General features: G+C 36.0%; 1 protein-coding gene and 1 long non-coding RNA gene across 5 annotated transcripts in view; both read right to left on the bottom strand.

Moving 5' to 3' along the window:
• Window positions 1–15,204, bottom strand: part of dacha (dachshund a) — a 302,853-nt gene that overhangs the window by 250,824 nt on the left and 36,825 nt on the right.
• LOC147838918 (uncharacterized) lies at window positions 4,916–10,159 on the bottom strand. Its single transcript, XR_015520629.1, has 3 exons — window positions 7,589–10,159; window positions 6,703–7,420; window positions 4,916–6,619 (listed from the first exon to the last, which is right to left on the bottom strand). It is a non-coding gene; the product is annotated as an uncharacterized LOC147838918 (long non-coding RNA).

Here is a 15,204-nt window from a genome sequence, read left to right on the forward strand (position 1 = left end):
TCTTTCTAATCACTGATTTAGTTTATCTCTGCCATGTTGACAGTAAACAATATTTGACTAGATATTTTTCAAGACACTTCTTTACAGCTTAAAGTGACATTCAAAGGCTTAACCAGTTTAATTAGGTAAACTAGGCAGGTAAGGGTAAACTAGGCAAAGGTTTTGTATCGAATCTCTATCCAAAAAAAATAATAATAACTTAAAGGGGCTAATAATATTGACCTTAAAATGTTTTTAAAAATATTCAACACTGCTTTTATTCTAGCCAAAATAAAACAAAAAAAAACTTTATCTAGAAGAAAAAAAATATCACCAGACATACTGTGAAAATGTCTTTGCTCTGTTAAACATAATTTGGGAAATATTTAAAAAAGAAAAAAAATTAAAAGGGGGCAAATAATTCTGACTTCAACTGTATAGTGAATATATAACCCTTATATCTTTCACTATTGCAGTACAAACAGTGTTTTGTATGACTACGAAGTTTGTGTGTGTTTATGTATGAGCCTCTCTTTGTTTATTCAGTGTTAAGTAATTATATCGTGGCATGGCCTGCTATCACGCCCCCCACCACTCGTACCCAGCCACCAGGGAGGCCCTGACCTCCGGAGAGAGCAGAAGCCCTTATTCAGCGCGATATTACTTAGTCCTTTATTCCTCCACTCCAATAGTGACACTTCAGCGCAAAACTCCCTTTCTTCCTCCACTCCGCTCACCTCTTTGAATACATTAGCCTCTGAGAAAAATACACGCTAACAATCCTTTGTTAATGATATGCTTATTTACCTGCTGCTGTCTGAAGTCGACACTCCATTCACGCTCACCTTACGCCGCTCACTGCTGATGTCATCATAATTTTTAAGCAATAGTGCAATATTAACATTTCCCCTGACTTTCCCCTCTATGGGTTCCACTTTGCTTTTTTTCCCCCCCGCACTTTGAACAAGCCAATTACCCTGCTGGCCTGAGCCAATTACACAGTATTTGTTCAGGAGTTTTCAATAATACTCTCTGTATCTCTCTCTCTCTCTCTCTCTCTCTCTCTCTCTCTCGAAAGGTTTTCAAAAAGGTTTGAGCTGTAATTGCCAGCCATTGATCAGCATAAACTACAGGCTAAATGAAGTGTAGTTGTGTACAGTGGAGGGAAAGGGGAGGGGGGCGTCTGACATGACGCGAGTCTCTATGGTAATGGTGTCAGCATAAAATTGAAATAATTGCCTTGTATGAATTACATGCATCTTATAGTCTTTGCTTTTAATTAAATCTTTACACCGATATTATGAGCATAAATCTTTAAGCGCTGCAATTTTATGGCACCTGCATAATGCTACAAGCTTTCTAAAAATAGCCACATCTCAGTATCTAGGTATGTGTATAAAAACTTGAAGAGATTAATATCGTTTTAATAATTTTCAAGGTAATTTTATTTTGATGGTCCAATTGAGTATTAGTAGACTGTCTGCTTAAAATCTGTTGATACTGCTCCTTCAACATTTAACTGACTATAAGAATATTTGCAAGTGCATGTCAGCTTATACTAAACCTAACCTTAACCTAACAGTCTACTTATAATCAACTGAAAATTAGTTGATATGTAGATGCAATGTAACAAACGGACCATTAAAATAAAGTGACAGTCAAATATTTTGCAGAACAGATCAGCCACTTTTGACGCTCATAAGCAATCATAAAGTCTTCGTGCTGCAGGAATTAGGAGGTTTGCTGAAGGTGCAGCTATCGTGCAGTGAGGGGTTTGCGTCTTTAATAATCTTCGACAGTTTGCATTCATTGAACAGTAAGAATGATTAATAAATCCGTATGAAACAGTCCTTTAAAAGTAACGTCTCGACTTCAGTTGCGGCTCTGGCGCGCTTTGCAATCACACTACAAGTGTACCACGCCAAAGCCCGAGTGAACTGCCCTCTGGCACACCTCTTCCAACCGGGCCAGGGTCGGCCAAGTGAACCGTGCCTGACCCTGATTCAGAGCACTCACACTTCTCAAACGATTTGAGAAACGGGCCTGAGCACAGTTCAGATAGCATAGTGTAAGTAGGCCCTGACTGCTCGTTAATGTACATTTCTAATTAGCCAATCACATGGCAGCAACTCAGTGAATTTAGGCATGTAGAGTAGACATGGTCAAGACGATCTGCTGCAGTTCAAACTGAGCATCAGAATGGGAAAGAAAGGAGATTTAAGTGACTTTGAACATGGCATGGTTGATAATGCCACACGGGCTGGTCTGAGTATTTCAGAAACTGCTGATCTACTTGGACTTTCACGAACAACCATCTCTAGGGATTACAAAGAATGGTCTGAAAAAGATAAAGTATCCAATGAGTGGCTGTGGGTGCAAACCCCATGTTGATGTCAGAAGAATATTTTCTTTGCACAATTTCGGCCTGTTAGTACAAATTGAGCATTGTCAACGCCACAGCCTACCTAAGTATTGTTGCTTACCATGTCCATCCTTTTATAGATAACGCAGAATAACGCACGATGTCATAAAGCACGAATCATCTCAGACTAGTTTCTTGAACATGACAATGAGTTCACTGTACTCAAATGGCCTCCACAGTCACCAGATCTCAATCCAACAGAGCACCTTTGGGATGTGGTGGAACGGGAGATTCGATAATCAGCCAACAAATCTGCAGCAACTATGTGATGCTATCACATCAATCTAGACTAAAATCTCTAAGGAATAGTTCTAGTACCTTGTTGAATCTATGCCACAAAGAATTAAAGCAGTTCTGAAGGCAAAGTGGGCTCTGTAAGGCAACCTCATACTAGTAAGCTGGCCAGTGAGTGTATAGGTATATAGATTATTCAAAACAAGATTCAACAAACAATTTCCAAGCAGTTTGTAGGTAAAATGAAATCTACGGTACAACTTAAAACACTTTTAGTTCCTTTTTACAGTAGTTACTGAGACTTAAAGGACATTTTAGCAAGAAATAAAGAATTATTTTCATGTACAAAATAAATTCTGCAAGACATCTTTGATTTGTAATCAGAAGCATTTACCTTACCTCCTTATCTCCATATGGACTTGCTTGAGATTATTTGTTTAATATTGTACTTTCTGATTCAGTGGCTTTTAGTGTACAACAATCATACCAGTAAGAAATCTGTAAATATGTGTTTGTCCGTGAGACGCACACACACAGGGGGAATAAGAGAGATGTCCAGGTTGCTTGACTACATTTATTAAGGGTGCAGGTGCAAGTCTGTCTCACTTTCAATCTCACACACACAGCTCCATTCACACCGACCCGCGCAGCCCTGGGGTACGGTGGGTCACGGCTATGAGTGACATGGCTGAGACTGAGGGACGCGCACACACATATACACACACACTTCTGTCCTGACTCCAGATTAAATTCCTTTAAACGTGGGAGGTGGACTATACACATGACCCTTATTTAATTAAAAATCACAGGAGTGGCCCAAAAGAGAGAATCTTTCATTTTGTGCACGCAGTACAGCAACAAGAAACAAGACAGTGTTCACTATGAGGCGAGTGAAAAAAAAATTACTCTCATCTCTTTAAAAAGAAGTTTCTCCCTGTTTCACAGCATTTTAAAATGATTTCAACATTGTATTTAAATCCATAAAACAGGTAAAAACATGCTTCAAAGCTCAAATTTATATGGATTGACCCCCCTGTAGGTATTTTCATTTATATTATCATTTAATGTTATATTATTATTATTATTATTATTATTATTTTGTGCTATTTTGTTTTTTATATGCTGCTTGGATATATTGTTGTATATGTTTAACAATGCCTGTTTGTTTTTTGAAGGTTAAGTAAAAAGAGATAAAAAAAAAAAACTCTCATCATGCCTTTATTAAAACCAGCATTTACCCAAGTATTTCATGTGTGTGTTCATTTAAAGCCTTTGCTTTGACATTGAAATTACACCATGATAAATATCTGTGTCCAATGCATAAAAAAAGTTTATTTGCAAGTTGTGTTTTGCAAATCAGAAAATTGTTTACAAATTTAACAAACAGTGTTTATTCATTATGAGGAATAGGCAAGTGCTGGTTAAAGATGAAGATAAGATTCTGACAAAATATCTAAAAATATCATGGTTTAATGATATTGTGATTACTGCTCTCAAATATTTTCTTCTGGGTAAAAAACAACAACTTTTTTCCAATTGAACACAAGATATTATATTTTAAGAAACATTTAAAATATTTTGGAACATTAAACATGTCAGGCTAAATAATTCAAATAAATCATTGATCTTAATTAGTTGACAAAACAGATTTCTTTACAACTTGAAAAGACATCTTTGGATATCTTTCTTTTCTTTGGATACAAAGTAATCAAGCCACTGCACTGTTAACATGCATAGCACACAGGATGCACATAGCAGCATAGGATGTTGGTTTATAAGTGATTTGTTTCTCAAACGTTTGCTGAATCATGTGCTTTTGATGTGGAGGGTCCTTTTCTGCTAGAGATACTGTTGCCCTAAAACAACTAAATAAAATGATTGTACAAAACTTGTAAAAAAAAAAACATATATTATATTATATTTTTTATATATATATATATATATATATATATATATATATATATATATATATATATATATATATATATATATATATATATATATATATATATATATATATATATATACACATATATGAAGATACATTTATAAATATAAGATATATTTAAAATATAAGCAAATAAATATTTATTAATTTAGTGAACGATGAATAATAATAGTAATAATATAACTACTACAATAAGCTGCTTTGACACATTGAAAAAGAACTATAGAAATAAAGATGAATTGAATTGAATAAATATTTTACAAGCCAATTGTTATCATCAACAACAACAGAAATTCATGTATAGACCATTTTAATTGTCCTTCTTATCTTTTAAAACAAAAAAAGCTCCTTAATATAATTATATAAAAAAAAGTTTAAAGCTCCTTAATACAATGATACTGGTATAATAAAATTCTAAAACAAGCCCTTCAAAACTCATTCCATTTATAAATATACAGTCTTTTACAAAGAGCAAATCTTGAGGTCTTCACTCGACTTGACTTCAAGCTTGATATATTGCAACTTACTTACGAAACAAAGACTTTGATTACTGTCTTTTTTAATCGAATTATTTCCTCCATCGCTGTCGTGCGCCATCCCCAAAAGCCGCCACACAAAGAGCTGAACCTCAAATGACAGATTGCTGTTTGTTTTTCCTGCTGTTCTGCAGCACTTTAATCACTTTTTCCGAGTCCTGCATTTGTACCTCCCAAGCAGACAGGATGGGACAATTAATTAACTTTTATAACATTGCAACGAATAACAGGATGTTTTCAAACGCAGTGCCGTTGGACCGAAGAAAGGCTATTGTTTAAGAGTGCAATTGTTCAGCCGCCGAACGCAGATGACAAGAAATAGGTATATTTAAGCCAGAAGGAACGATTGCATGTAGTGAGTTCTTCTTTTTCCCCGGATCGATCAGAGACAAAGCAATGGGAAGGAACTGGGCTAATTTAGGTCCCCTAAGACAATTAAACAGTTGGTGTGCATTCAGCTGGACTACGTCTTATATGGCTCTCCAATCAATTGTGTTAATGCTACTTTGGAAAGAATGAAGAAAAAAAATTGTAACTGGAATGAAAATTATTTAAAAGCACAAACAACATTTTACTGATGGTCTAAAAAGAGACTATTTAAATAGGGCTGTGGGGTACCCTGGTTTATGTCGTTACCACAGAATAAATTGTCAAACTTAATCATGTTTAATTCCATGTATACCGTGAGATGTACTGTAAATAAGTGGCCATCACTAACGGGATAAGGTGTGCTGTTTATGAAGCTAAAGTAAGGAATTGCAGCGCCAACCTGATTTCATAAGTAGGACATGTTCCTGGATTAAAATCTATGTAGATTCTGGAACAAAATTCCAACCAGCCAATCAGAATTGAGGGATACATTTACAATGTATGTTAAGTTTACTTCTACATGATTGTTATCCAACTATTATTTCCCTCTGATTTTGGGAATAATTTACAGTTATGGTTGGGTTTAGGGGTTAGGGAATAGGTATGGATTGCATTTTCGAACACAAATGATGTTCCAGGATCAACAAAGATTTTAATCCAGGATCAGAGAGTACTTGGCAAAATCATGACGTGCCACATGTAGTTTGATCAGGTCAGCAATCTGAGGTGAAGTTTTATCTGTAAATTTAGATTAACTGTTTTCCATACCATTTTGAAACTGCGAATGTAGGTAAAGAATAATGCCGTGTACAATATCCACCCTCATTCATTTAAACAGTCACTTGTGTAGTGCTAGAGCTGCCTCCACCCATGTCCACAACCACAACCAAAATAAAGTAAAATAGTACGCAACATGAAGTTATGTCATAAAACGCTTGGTCTTGTTTGATATGTTGCTCGGAATATCTGAAACAAGTATTGACTTAATGACTGTGATCCCAACTATATCTCTATTATAAAACATTGTTATCGTGAAATAAAATGACTATAACTATATCATGAAACATCGTTATGGTGAAATAAAATAACTATAACTATGTCACGAAACATTGTTATCATGAAATAAAATTACTATAATTATATCATGAAACATTCTCATCGTGAAATAAAATGACTAACTATATCATGAAACAGTTATCATGAAATAAAATGACTATAACTATATCATGGAAACATCGTTATCGTGAAATAAAATGACTATAACTATATCACGATACATTGTTATCATGAAATAAAATGAGTATAACTATATCACAAAACATTGTTATCCTGAAATAAAATGAGTATAACTATATCACGAAACATTGTTATCGTGAAATAAAATTACTATAATTATATCATGAAACAGTGTTATTGTGAAATAAAAGGACTACAACTAAATGATGAAACATTGTTATCGTGAAATAAAATGACTATATTTCAATAAACACCGTTAACATGAAATAAAATGACTATAACTATATCATGAAACACTGATATTTTGAAATAAAATGACTAGAACTATATCACGAAACATTGTCATTGTGAAATAAAATGACTATAACTATATCACGAAACTGTTATCGTCAAATAAAATGACTATAACTATATCACGAAACTGTTATCGTCAAATAAAATGGCTATAACTATATCAAAAAATATTGTTATTGTCAAATAAAGTGACTATATATCATGAAACACCGTTATCATTAAATAAAATGACTATAACTATCTCACGAAACATTGTTATCGTCAAATAAAATGACTATAACTATATCATGAAACATTGTTATCGTGACATAAAATGACTATAACTATCTCACGAAATGTTGTCATTGTGAAATAAATGACTATAACTATATCACGAAACATTGTTATTGTCAAATAAAATGACTATATTTCATAAAACACCTTTATCATGAAATACAATGACTATAAATATGTCATGAAACATTGTTATCGTGAAATAAAATGACTATAACTATATCATGAAATGTGTCATTGTGAAATAAAATGACTATAACTATAACACGAAACATTGCTATTGTCAAATAAGATGACTATATCATGAAACATTGTTTCGTTAAATAAAATGACAATAAATCATAAAACATTGTTAACGAGAAATAAACTGACTAATATTGTTAAATAGAATTTCAGTCCCTAATGCTTTTTAACCTCTGAACCTAAGCTTGACAATTAGAGGAAAAGGGACACGCTCTCGCACACCGATAACAGTCAGTGAAATTTTCACTTTCATACTTCAAACACGATGCAATAATTCCCTAATTGAGTCGCCCTCTCCATCCAACCGTCGCCGCTTCTTCTCCATGCTTGACTCTCTCCTTCGTTTTTTCCTGCTTGGTTTTAATAAACTTCTTGTTGGGGCTGCCACGGCACACACAGATAGACAGTGTGATTTGGTGGCGTTGTTTAATTTGATTTGCTGTAATTAATTTGCCCCGTGCGCCGAGACACTCGGAGGCGTGCGTGTTTTGCGGCTGCGCGTATGCATGCTTGCGCGCGAGCCGATAGCGGAGTGCATGAAATAAATCATTTCTGTCAGAGCCTACCACTCACTTTAATTAAAAGCATGCCGCTCTATAGAAGACAATTACGCCGGCGATTGTGACAAAGAGGTGTATTAAGCTGGACCAAATGTCATAGCGTGCATTATCTGCTGCAGGAGGCCTGAGGGGAGAAATGCGACGCAGCACCTGTTTCTAAAAAAGGAGCAAGCGTTTGTGAAGTGGACATTTCTCTTAACCCCTATCAATGGCACATTTTTCAGGCTGTGACATCAAGACCTCGTCCGTTTCTCTCTCTGCATTCCTCACCAACAAGACGTTTTGGATGTGTGTTTTTAAACAGAACAGATGTCTGGGACGTGTGACTGTGGCTGTGATTGAGGAAGGGAGATGCAATTTTCACTTACCTGATGTGAAGAAGCCCACGATCATTCAGCAACATCGTCACATGTGGAAAAAAAGAGAGAGAAATGGCAAGATGAGAATATTGAAGTTGAACTTAGCATACTTTGCAGTACAAGCATTGGCTTTAGTCCCAGAGGAGTGGTTGTACAATATTCAGAATCAAGTGTGGCTTGATAATGTGTGTAATTGGTTTAATAGCACACCATTCTACATCGGAAACAAATTATTTTGATTTACTGAACTAGCGTCACTCAATTAAACAGCATAAATCAGAGATTTATGATGTCTCTGGAGTTCAATACTGACACGTACACCTGCACAATATATAGTTTCAGCATTGATATCGTAATGTGTGCATCCGCAATAGACAAATCGCAAGATATACTATGTGGAGTTGGGAATATAGTTGACCTGAATCCTCAGGTATCCAAAACACATGAGATTTGTAAAGACACTGCAGAATTTGACCATAATAGAGTATATATAATATAAGAAGCACTTCTCACAAAACAGATACTTTATACACATAAATACATGTTTATAAATGTTTATTACTATTTTTTCTATGAACATGATTTGATTATAAACGCTGATCAATGACGTGGTAAAAAAAGGCTGTAATTATTTAAAATAAATATATAAATGCAACATATATGAACACACACAGCCCCTTACAGTTTCTGATATATTATTAATTACAGAAAAACTACACACATTATACATTTAGTAATTATTTGAGTTCAAAAACACACGCAATAAAGCCAACAGTCAGAGAAAACCTCTCAACTGTGTCTGTAATCTTCACCAGCACATGTAAACTCTGCTAGAAAGTGACTTTGTCATTCCCAGTTCATAATAGTCCAAAAGGAAAAGATAAACATGGCAGTTTGTTCATGATTTAGGTTGCTAAAACACTTTTGCTCCTGTGTTTTGCTGAGTTTCTCCTTTTTTTCCGCACTTCACTCTCGCGCTTGTCCTTTTCTTTCTGAATGAATCAGATGACGGACACACTTCAATATTCACGCACACATTATTATCATCAGCTCAAAAAGTTCGTTATTTCAAATATAGACGCGATTGCGAGCTTCCGGAAGAAAGCAAATACCGCTCACACTTTTAGACGGGCTCGTAAAGCAACAACAGGACACAGCAGATTTTGTTCTTCTTGGCTTTGTGTCTGTTCATCAAGATGACGACAAGGTTTGTTTGAGCCCGGGTCATCCATGGCTCGTTATTATATGCATAGAGTATATCCATGTAATCTCTCGGCTGTGTATTGGAACATGGCGGATCCTTTGTTTACATTTTATCTAGCTCCACAAGCTCTTGCCGTATCTCTGTAACCAATCAGCATTCAGCTGCACGTTAGCCCCACCCTTTGGTACCCTTTCTCGTTTTTGGTAGCCTTTCGAAAGGATGCCGAAAAAGTGGTATGGTTCGGTTTGGTTTGGAATGCTTATTGAAAGTGGAAATGGCCATAAAAGCGTATCAAACCGAACCGTACCGTACCACTCAAAACTTTTCAAATGAGTAAAATTAACTCTACGTCCATTTTGACTTAACTACACTCATTTCATTTGATAAAGTTGACTGTTGAGTTTTACAGTGCATGAATGCGATCTCGACTTTTGTCATCGAAATAACGCATAAAGATCTGTGTAAAAGCCCTGCCACAACAGCAGGAAAAAAATCCTAGAGGAAACAAAAAAATCGCCCCGGAGAGAAATATAAATAAATTTAACATCATTTATTATATGCATATAATAAACAATCTACAGTCATAAATGAACAAAATAGAGCCAATATTAAAGTGAAACTAACACTGCTTTGTGGTTTTCGGTGGAGAGTCTTACAGTATTTGGGTACAGAAAATGAATAATAAAACGTAAAATACAACAGAAAGCCACGAAGCAGTGTTAGTGTTTGGGTAAGCAACTACATTATCTGTAGTGTGTGAATGTGAGTGTATGAGTGTTTCCCAGTGATGGGTTGCAGCTGGAAGGGTATTCGTTGCGTAAAACATGTGCTGGATAAGTTGGTTGTTCATTCTGCTGTGGCGACCCCAGATTAATAAATGACTGAATATATTTCACTCCCCTACAAAATCATCTAAATTAAAGACTTTCCAAATAAAACTATAAGTTGCCTGGTGTTTAAACTGTATTTATATTGCAATGTATATTGCAGATAAAAAAAAAATATTGCCAGATTTTTTTCAATATCATGCAGCCCTACCTTAAAAATCAACCTCTTTTATTTGAAGAACTTCAGAATATTCTACGAGAAACTGGGAATATTTCATAACATTTTTTGAGTTAAGTACATGCATGAATGTCAGGTGAGAATTTGCTAAAATTATAAAAAAAAATAGATCTAGGATCGATTTGGTAAGTTATATTTATATATTTTTTTAAATATACAATTACTGAGCTTTTTTCTATTTAAAACGACTTTTCTTTTTTAAAACACTGTCATTCACATCCTCTCGCAGCTTCAATCTTTTTTTTTTTCTTTGAGTTTGTTCAACTTTAAAGTGTGGAGCTCGAATGCTAATTAAATTACAAGTTTGCCACAATGTGCTGACTTTATAATGACATCATTTCACATGAATATTTGAACATGGCTTTGTGATAAACAGGAACGTGCTTATTTTTTAACCTTATAATAATCAATTTGCCAAGCACAAACTGTAATCTGCTTGGCAACTGCCCTCACGGAGTGACTTTATTTGAAAGCCGAATCTTTCTGAACTCATCTTGAGGTGACGTGCAAACTTTCGGCGCGGCCCTAAAATAATTTATGAGCACTTTGTGAGTGACAAGCTCACAATGCTCTATAGGAAATTAATCTCATAACTTGTTCAGCATTTTGACAACGCTGTTGCCTAACAGCTCAGATTAAGGGAGACACCATCCAATTATGTGTCAGTGTTAGCAGGCAAATAATAGCACTCATCATTTTGAGAACTATTGTTGAGGAAGAAATGCAGAACAATGCTAAGGACTACATTTTGGACGGAAACGGCACTGAAGCGTGAGGCTCTTGACAGGAGAGGCGTGAAACTGCTACATCTGTGACAGGAATTTTGCCGAAGTTCTTTTAACGGTAGCGTTCGCATTTTGCCTCATCGAGAACAATTGGAGCCCACGGACCATAGAGGTGCGGTAATCAAACAGTACTGACTTTCTCTTTTTCTTCCCAGTTCCAGAACGGCGGGCGGAGCGACTACCTGCCACTCAGTCGATGGAGAATGCGTATCGCGGCCTGACGTTATAATTAAACTATCCTGTAAGACATTCACAGACCTGCTGACAAGCACGTTCGCATTATGACAAAGTGGTCAGATGTTTGAGACTTATTCCTAAAGCTGCTATTAGGGAGGACCTGACAAGTCGAGCAAGGAACACACACACATACACACACGCACAAAAGTGCTTTGTGGGCGTACTGGGCGGCATGAGCTTGCTGTGGCATGAAATATTTCAGTGCTGTGTTTAAAAGTTGAAAACAGCCTTCAAATTTGGGTTGTTTTCATTCATTTTCAGTTTAATAGAATAATAACACAAGCTAATATGTTACTGAAGTACCTTTGAGGTTTTTTGACTCATCAAGAACAAATGCATTCACTTCAATTCTCAACATTAACTCCTACGATCCATCATTCTATGGCCAACTTTATCATCCATCATAAGTGAATTTGCATTTTAGCACTCTGGGCCCCTGGCTACAGAGTCCATCTTGTGCACGCTGTCCCCCTGAGGGCCCCTCCGGGCCCCTCCGGCCTGGCGACAGCAGAAGAAATGAGGGAAAGGAAGATTCTATTACAGATGACAAAAGAGCAAACGACCCAACCTCCGGTGAGCTCTATTATTTAACATATATTATAACCAAGATCCTGATTTGTCAAAAAAGTTGAAGGATGTTCGCAACTGCTTGGAGGAGTGATCTATCTGACAAATGTACATCTGAACACATCAAAAACTTTGATATTTGTCCACTTATGTAAGTTCTGCATCAAAAAGCTCAAGTTTGATAGTATAAGACAAAAAAATGGTTTGATATTTGTATATGTAAATAAATTTTATGTAAGGGATAATGCACATCCAGGCCGTTGTTATCACACAATAAAGCCAGACAGGCTTATAAGCTGTTGTTTAAACCTGAATACTTCATTCTGCCGATAAAATCCCCTGCATGTCATCTATCCTGCTCATTACATGGCTACTTTTGTCTAACCTGGACAGATTAGACAGAAAAAAAAAACATTGTTCTGAGCCATAATAGCTCTTTAATTAAATCCAAAGCTTACACATACAAAAAAATGAATGGAGCATACACTAACCTATATAATTATTCGGTAACACTTTGTTTTGATGGTCCATTTAAGTATTAGTAGACTGTCTGCTTAATTTATGTTGACACTGCTCCTTCAACAGACATTTAACTGACTATAAAAATATTTGCAAGTTCATGTCAGCTTACACAACCTAACCCTAACCTCAATTCTAAGCCCGACCTAACAGTCTACTTATAATCTAATGAGATGAGAATACAATGAGAATGTAACTTAAATTCAACCAACGGACCATCAAAATAAAGTGTGACCAATTATTAAGTCACAAGAAAGCAAACAGTGGAAGACAGTGGTGTGCAAGAGTTTTTAATGCAAGGCATGGTCGTGGCTAAAAGACTAGTGCTTTACAATTGGAAATCATCTTTACCGCCCTCATTCCACAACTGGATTTCTGACATGATAACATGTTATTCAGATAGAGAGACTCATATTTTTTTAAACTAATTTTTTAGCTACTTGGGGTCAATTTCTTGATTTATTTGACAAATCTAAATCTCAAGAACAATTCAGTAACTTCTTTGAGATTTAAGTTATTTACCCTTTCTAGTTTTGATTGTACGTTTTGTGACTATGATACATCTCTTTCTTTTTTGTTTCCTTTATATTGTCCTCTGTATGTCTACTAGGGATGCTCCCATCAGCATTTTTGCAGCCGATACCGAGTACTAATTCTGATCCTTCAAGCTTTATAATAAATAAAGCACATTTTCCCATTAAGTTTGATACTTAAGTTGAGATCTCTCCTTGCCTAAAAGAAAAAATAAAGGATGCTGCATATAATACCTTAAACACGTCTCATATAACCGTTTAGTGTGGACTTGTAATGGTCAAAAGCAGCTTTACAGAAAATAATAGATAAAGCCTGTTAAAAAATGACTAACAGTGCAATTTAGAAATGCAGCAAATGATGGAAGAAGAATTCAACATGTCTGAATTAATAAAAAGTTTGGATCGTAGACTTTATTTGATGCATTAGAAGTTAAAAAGGCACACCTTAATACATCACTTACTTACTAAAAAGAAATAGTCCTATAAACTACTGTTTATTGCAATAACTAGGCCTTCATTCATTCATTCATTCATTCATCCATTCATTTTCTTTCTGGCTTAGTCCCTTTATTAATCTGGGGTCAGCACAGCGGAATAAACCGCCAACTTATCCAGCACGTCTTGCTCATTTACTCTCATCGGCATTATTTCCGAAGTATTTTATCTAATTCGCAGGCGTTATGTCGCTAATATAAAGAAGCCTATGAGGCTATTTATATATATATATATATATATATATATATATATATATATATATATATATATATATATATATATATATATATATATATATATATATATATCATGCTATATAATAACAATTTAAAAGAGTAAACTTTGAATGTCAAGCACTTTTTGATAAATGAATATTAATAAATTCATTTATTTTCTTTTTGGCTTAGTCCCTTAATAAGTCTGGAGTTGCCACAGCAGAATGAGCCGCTAGCTTATCCAGCATATGTTTTATGCAGCGGATGCCCTTCCAGCTGCAATCCATTACTGGGAAACATCCACACACACTCATTCATACACATACAGTACGAACAATTTAGCCTACCAAATTAGCCTATACCACATGTATTTGGACTTGTGGGGGAAACCAGAGCACCCGGAGGAAACCCACGCCAACACGGGGAGAACATGCACACTCTACACAGAAACGCCAACTGACCCAGCCGAGGCTCGAACCAGCGACCTTCTTGCTGTAAGGCAAACGTGCTACCAACTGCGCCATCGTGCAGCCCAGTATGAATAAAAGATTGTAAATAATTTTAGGCAGAATATTGCAATTCCTGCTGAAGGATATGTTATTAAATGTGTCAATTGCAGCATTTTGAAGAAAAAGAAACCCACAAAACGTTCTAACTTCCAAAAATAACAGTTTGAGACCACACACGCATGCCATGCGTTGACACAGTTGCGTTCTGCTTTTGGTTCTACAAAAAGGAAGCATTAAATGGTCAATTTCCTGTACGTGACCGTCTCCCCTTCTACCTTACATATCTGACCACTCCCTGAACTGTGACCATAGGGCAGAGAGGAAAAGAGAAAGGAGATAGATAGCACACCAGTGAAGGAGAGAGAGAGGGAGAGAGAGAGAGAGAGAGAGTTACTGCGGCTCTTTCAAAGGTGAACTCTATCTGCGCTGCTGCTATAGTGAGCAGAGGCGGGTAATAAAGAATGCCGGGCCTGACAAGGAAGGTCTGGGCGCAGGTGTTAAATCAGGCAGTGCGGAGGGCAGCCGTATGCACTGGCTGATTTATGGGCCCTTCCAACCCGTGTGTTTTAAACGTGACCTTGCGTATACACTAACCCTGACCCGCTTCTTCACCGGCCCATTT

The sequence above is a fragment of the Danio rerio genome, chromosome 21 (assembly GCF_052040795.2).
Source record: "Danio rerio strain M-AB ecotype USA chromosome 21, GRCz13ab, whole genome shotgun sequence".
NCBI lineage: Eukaryota > Metazoa > Chordata > Actinopteri > Cypriniformes > Danionidae > Danio > Danio rerio.